The sequence below is a fragment of the Eutrema salsugineum genome, unplaced genomic scaffold (assembly GCF_000478725.1).
Source record: "Eutrema salsugineum unplaced genomic scaffold, Eutsalg1_0 scaffold_4, whole genome shotgun sequence".
In the NCBI taxonomy this organism is placed as follows: Eukaryota; Viridiplantae; Streptophyta; class Magnoliopsida; order Brassicales; family Brassicaceae; genus Eutrema; species Eutrema salsugineum.
Window position 1 is genome coordinate 15,144,935 of NW_006256686.1, and position 6,000 is coordinate 15,150,934.

Genomic DNA, 6,000 nt, shown 5'->3' on the forward strand with positions numbered 1-6,000 from the left:
GCCCAAGGACTATTCCTTCTTGCACCATGAAATGACACTTCTCCCAGTTCAGCACCAAGTTGTGCTGCTCACATCTCTCCAACACCTGTGTCAAATTAGAGAGACAATCCGAGAAGGAGGAGCCATAGACACTAAAGTCATCCATGAACACCTCAACTTTCTCTTCAATAATGTCAGAGAAAATGTGCATCATACATCTTTGAAAAGTGGCTGGTGCATTACATAAACCGAAGGGCATTCTCCTATAAGCATAAGTGCCATAAGGGCATGTGAATGTTGTTTTCTCTTGATCTCTTGGATCTATGGGAATTTGAAAAAATCCAGAGTACCCATCGAGAAAACAAAAATAAGGATGATTAGCTAACCTTTCAAGCATTTGATCAATGAATGGTAAAGGGAAATGATCTTTTCTAGAAGCAGAATTCAATTTCCTATAGTCAATGCACATGCGATGGCCAGTTATGGTTCTTTGAGCTATGAGTTCATCCTTATCGTTTTTCACCACTGTGATCCCACCTTTCTTGGGCACAACGTGAACAGGAGACACCCATCTTGAGTCAGAGATTGGGTAAATTATCCCTGCCTCAAGAAGCTTTAGTATCTCCTTCTTAACCACTTCCCTAAGGTTGGGGTTAAGTCTACGTTGGTGCTCAATAGAGGACATGGCTTGGTCCTCCAGGTGGATCCTGTGGGTGCATATATCAGGAGAGATTCCTCTAATATCTGCCAAGGAATACCCTATGGCTCTCCTGAATTTCCTTATTTCACTAAGTAATGCACGTTCCTCATGCTCCAGCAAGTTATCATTTATGATCACGGGAAAAGTAGAGTTTAGGCCTAAGAATGCATACCTGAGCCCTGTTGGTAGAGGCTTGAGCTCAACAGAGGGTGCATCCGCCTCATTCCAGTCCTGGTCCAGGTTGCTTTGGCTGATGACTGATTCCTTGATAGCAAAGACTTCAGAACCTCTTTGTTCCAGCTCCAAAAACCTTGTTTCAGGACCCAGCTCTCTTGCATTGTCCAGATACAGCTTATACCCTTCACTTGCTTCAGCCAAGAGCTCATTCTCTCCTTGTTCTTGAGTTAGAGCAGCTTGAAGAGGATCCTCAGTGTTCAGCTCCTCAAGCAGCTCATCAGCCAACTGGTCCATTGTCTCCACATAGAAACATTGACCTTCAATGGTGGGTTTCTTCATCATCTCATTCACATCAAACTTGAGCCTTTCAGACTCAAGTTGAAGCTCTATTATCCCACCTCTCACATCAATGATGGCTCCTGCAGTTGCTAAGAATGGCCTGCCCAAGATGAGAGGATCTACTGGTTCCTCATCCATTTCCAGCACAACAAAATCTGTTGGAACCTCAAAACCACCTATCTTGAGAGGTAGATCTTCCAACATACCAACAGGCAATCTAACTGATCTATCTGCAAGGATAAGAGAAATCCTTGAGGGTTTGAAAACTCTAAAGCCCAACTTCTTAGCTATGGAGAATGGCATCAAGCTGACTGATGCTCCTAAATCACAAAGACATCCAGAGAATAGAAGAGGTCCAATGGCACAAGGGAGTGTGAAGCTCCCTGGATCAGTTAACTTCCTTGGGATGGACTTCTTCTGAATGATAGCACTGCATTCATGACTTAGTACTACCATGCCTTGAAGCTCTTTTGTCTTGTTCAGAATTGCATCCTTCAAGAACTTACCCATCTTTGGCATCATTAGGAATGCATCAATGAGAGGCATTGTGAGTGGTGTCTCTTTGAGTGCCTTCTCAAATACAGCTCTTGCCTTGTTCACTAGTTGCTTCTTAAATCTCCCTGGAAATGGGAGCTTGGGTTGGTATGGAGGTGGTGGCACATACTTCTTCTCTGGTTCTGGTTCCTTTGCTACCTCTTTACCCTTTTCTGTCCTTGGTTTCTCAGCAACTTGATCATCCTTTAAGGCTGCCTCCCCCTCAGGTTGATCATTGTCCTCGATGATCACTTTGTTGTTCTCAATACCAGGTAACTCCTTGCCACTCCTCAGTGTAATGGCCTTGGCATATTCCTTGGGGTTGGGTTCTGGTTTTCCAGGTAGGTGACCTTGGTTCCTTGAGCTTGATGCCTGGTTTTGCTTCAGTTCTTTGATTTCCTGCTGCATAGTCTGTTGACCCTGAAGTAGTTGTTGCAGAATACCAACCATATCTGTACCCATCTGTGGCTGTTGTTGAACCATTGGTGGCTGAAACTGTTGTTGAACCGGCGCCTGCTGTTGGAATTGTGGTGGACCAAACCCTGGTGGTGCCTTTGGCTGCTGTGAAGTGTAACCAGTGCCCTGAAATGGTTGCTGTTGCTGACCAAAACTCTGATTCTGACCAAATTGATTCTTGGGTTGGAATGACCCTTGAAAGTTGTTCTTGGGAACAAAGTTCTTTGGAGCTTGAGAATTGGGATAGACCTGGTCTTGTGGGTTAGCTACATTGGTGTTCCTGTAAGAAAGGTTTGGATTGGCATTACCATACTGATATCTTTGGAACCTCTGATTCCCAATGTAGTTGAGCTCCTCTTAGGTAAGACCTTCTTCACTAATGTTCTCAAAGATTTGAGAAGGTTCCTCATACTCTCCAACAAAATGTATTGGCTTCTGAGTGGTGAATTTCAGCTTGTCTAATTCACTTCTCAACTCCTTAACTTCTCTGGTGAGCCTCTGTTCTGAGCTTGAACCTTCAGACCTATTTGATCTGTCATAGTCTTCACCATAAGTATCATTGCTCAATGCTAAGTTCTCCACTAGCTCTAAAGCAGCATGAATCTCTTTACCCAGAAAGTTCCCATTGGAAGCAGTATCCAGCTGGTTTCTAATCTTGGGAAGAGCTCCCCTATACAGTGTGCTGAGAAGAGAAGCCTCACTAAACCCATGGTGTGGGCATTGGTTTGTGTAGCTCCTGAATCTCTCATATGCTTCACCAAAACTTTCATTGCTTTGCTGAGTGAAGCTAGAGATTTGGTTCCTCAGTTTTGCAGTTCTTGAGGTGGAGAAGAACTTAGATAAGAAGGCTTGCTTGCATTGCTCCCAGGTTTGAATGGAGCCTCTTGGAAGATTCTTCTCCCATTGATGAGCTTTATCACCAAGACTGAATGGGAATAGTCTTAGCTTAAAGCTGTCTTCTGAAACTCCATTAATCTTGGTCAGATCACACACCTTATCAAACTGGTCCAAGTGTTCCAAGGGATCTTCCATTGCTAACCCATGGAACTTTGAGTTCTGGACCATATTCAGCAATGATGCTTTCACTTCAAAGTTGTTGTTTTGCACAGGTGGTGCCTGAATACCAGCTCCATACTGATGAGCATTGGCCCTGTCATTCTCTCCAACATAGACTTGGGGTTGCTCATATCTTCTTTGCTGTGGTTGGAAAGGGTGGGGTTGGTGGTGCACCTGGTGTCTTTGCTGAACATTGGCCTGATGCCTTTGTTGATGAGCTTGAGCTTGTCCTTGGTGGACATAAGCTTGTTGATGGTGCACCTGTTCCTGATGAACATTACCCTGATGAAGCCCTTGACCAACTCCATTACCAGCTCTATTACCCTGAGCCTGTTGCTCTTGAACCGGTTGTTCTATATCTACCACGTGATCTCCTTGTTCTTCCATCTCAGTCTGATCAATTTGTCTACCACGTCTGTCTCTTCTCCTCCTTGGTACCAAAAGATTGATGTTGTCGTTTAGAGGAAAAGGAGGACCATAGCTTCTTGATCTAGACCTGGTGTTCATACACCTGAAATCACAAACAGAACTTGAAAGGAATCAGTAAAAACAAGAAAGTAAGCACTTGATCTCAAGAACAGATCAGAGCTTAATGCTAAACAAACCACAATTTGGCAACGGCGCCAATTGATAGACAAGACTTTTTAGGGTCTCAGGGCTATCAATCCCCTTGTCAATGTAGCATAAAGAGGTTTATCAATCCAGATGTGGTGTTAGACACTAAGCTATATGATCAAGTTCTTAATTCAAGCAAACAAGAGTGGGTTTTGATTAATCTAGAGACAACTATAAACATAAACAGGATTAAAGACTAATGACAATGACAAATGATATGAATATGATATGATGGAGGCATGAGATTCTAGACATGATAGTTGGTTAGGGTGCTTTGGTGTTAAACTAGAAATGCTGATGACAATGATGAGACATGATTCAAATGATTAAGAACTCTAATCTAGGTTAATCCTCTCATGAAGGTATTAACCCCTATACTAATCCATTTTCAAACCAAATTCCCATTTGTGAAATATGAATCAATATGCATTAATAAACAGTTCTCAATGATCATTCAAGCATTTAACAAATCATTCCCATGATGAAAAATTGCTTAAACCTCTAACACAACTCTTTCAGGAATTTCATCAAACACTTTTGGTGCATGAAATTCCCAGAATCTAGATCTCAAGTGATTATCAAGGATCTAGCATAGAGAACAGTTGTTTAGAGAAATGAATCAATGAATCTAGCCCTAAGCACTCCTAATCTAACACTTTAGCACCCTAACCTACACATCTAGAACCTCATTAGGGTAACTACTCACTAATCATGATCAACACACTAGATCCTTTGCAAGATGTGTTGTTAATCATGATTAGAAGTTGATTTTGATGATAAGAAATGATCAACAAGAAGGAAAGAAACTGCAAATCGATTTTAAACTCTCTAAAAACAAAGTGCATTCAGTAGTTTTTCACAAAAGGGGAAAGAAGACTAAAAGTAGATTCAGTCTTTTCTACAAATTAGGTCTAAAAACCTTATAAAGGAGGCTTGGGCGAACCGGGTCAACCCGGAACAAACCGGGTACTGACCCGGCCTTGATGGGCAAAGAAGGGTTTGCCACGGTCTGGTGCATCCTTGGTGTGACCGTGGCATTCCTGACCGTGTCAAAGTCTTTACTTGTGTTCTTGGTTCATTTTGATGCCACGGTCTGATCAAGCTTCATCTGGAACTCGTGGCAAGCTACCGTGTCAAACGCCGAAGATGTGTAAAGGTTGCCACGGTCAAGCCTCCAGACCGTGGCATTCAGACCGTGCCAAGACCCGCATGCATGTGAAGTCCTTCCCAGCCGAGTATAGGTTTGCCACGGTCAAGCCTCCAGACCGTGGCATTCAGACCGTGCCAAGAGCCGAAGCTGTGTAGAAGTTGTCTCCAGCCACTTGTTCATTTGCCACGGTCAAGTCCCAGACCGTGGCATTCAGCTCGTGCCAATCGCCGAAGGTATGTAAAGGTTGCCACGGTCAAACCCCCAGACCGTGGCATTTAGGCCGTGTCAATCGCCGAAGGTTGCAAGATTCTTCTCAGCCAAGTGTATGCTTGCCACGGTCAGGTGTAGACCGTGGCATGAAGATCGTGTCATTGGCCGAGGGTGCACAAAAGTTGCCACGGCCAAGTGTGGACCATGGCATTCTATCGCGGCATGCTTAACTTGGTCGCTTTGGGCTGTCTGGACCATCTCGCATTCCGGAGAGTGTAACTTCCTGCATGTGTCCATTCCGGAAACCGTATCTTTCTGCTCAAAGCTCCGAATTCACTGATCTCGGATGTTCTGGAAAGAGGACTCAAATGTCTCTGATTCTCATGAAGGCCCCGGAAACTGAATCGGCCTGGAAGTGCACCGTCCTGCGCATCCTTCAGAACTGATCTGCTCGGTCCGGAACAGCTGCGAGACAGGGGTTCCTTCCGACGAGCTTAACTCTCTGCTCACGCGTCCGAATCCCATGATTCCAATTGCTATGAAACCGTGATCAAGTCCTCTCCAACTTCTATGAACCACCCGCCATCCGAATCGGACCGGAAGGCTCCCCGGACAGGCGATTTCTGAGACACGTTCACACCCGGAGATTTTGGCCGATACACTTCATTCGCGGTACATGAAAATGGCCGGTAAAGCTTCCCGCGGTACATGAAAAAGGCCGGTAAAACCTTCCTGGCCAGCGAGAATGGCCGATAACCTCCCAAGACCCGATTTTTCCACTTTT

At 44.5% G+C, this 6,000-nt stretch overlaps 1 non-coding gene across 1 annotated transcript; it reads left to right on the forward strand.

Annotated features, from left to right (window-relative positions):
* Positions 1-2,888: 2,888 nt before the first annotated feature.
* Positions 2,889-2,995, forward strand: LOC112085011. The gene has a single exon (XR_002898655.1). It is a non-coding gene; the product is annotated as a small nucleolar RNA R71 (small nucleolar RNA).
* Positions 2,996-6,000: the final 3,005 nt, after the last annotated feature.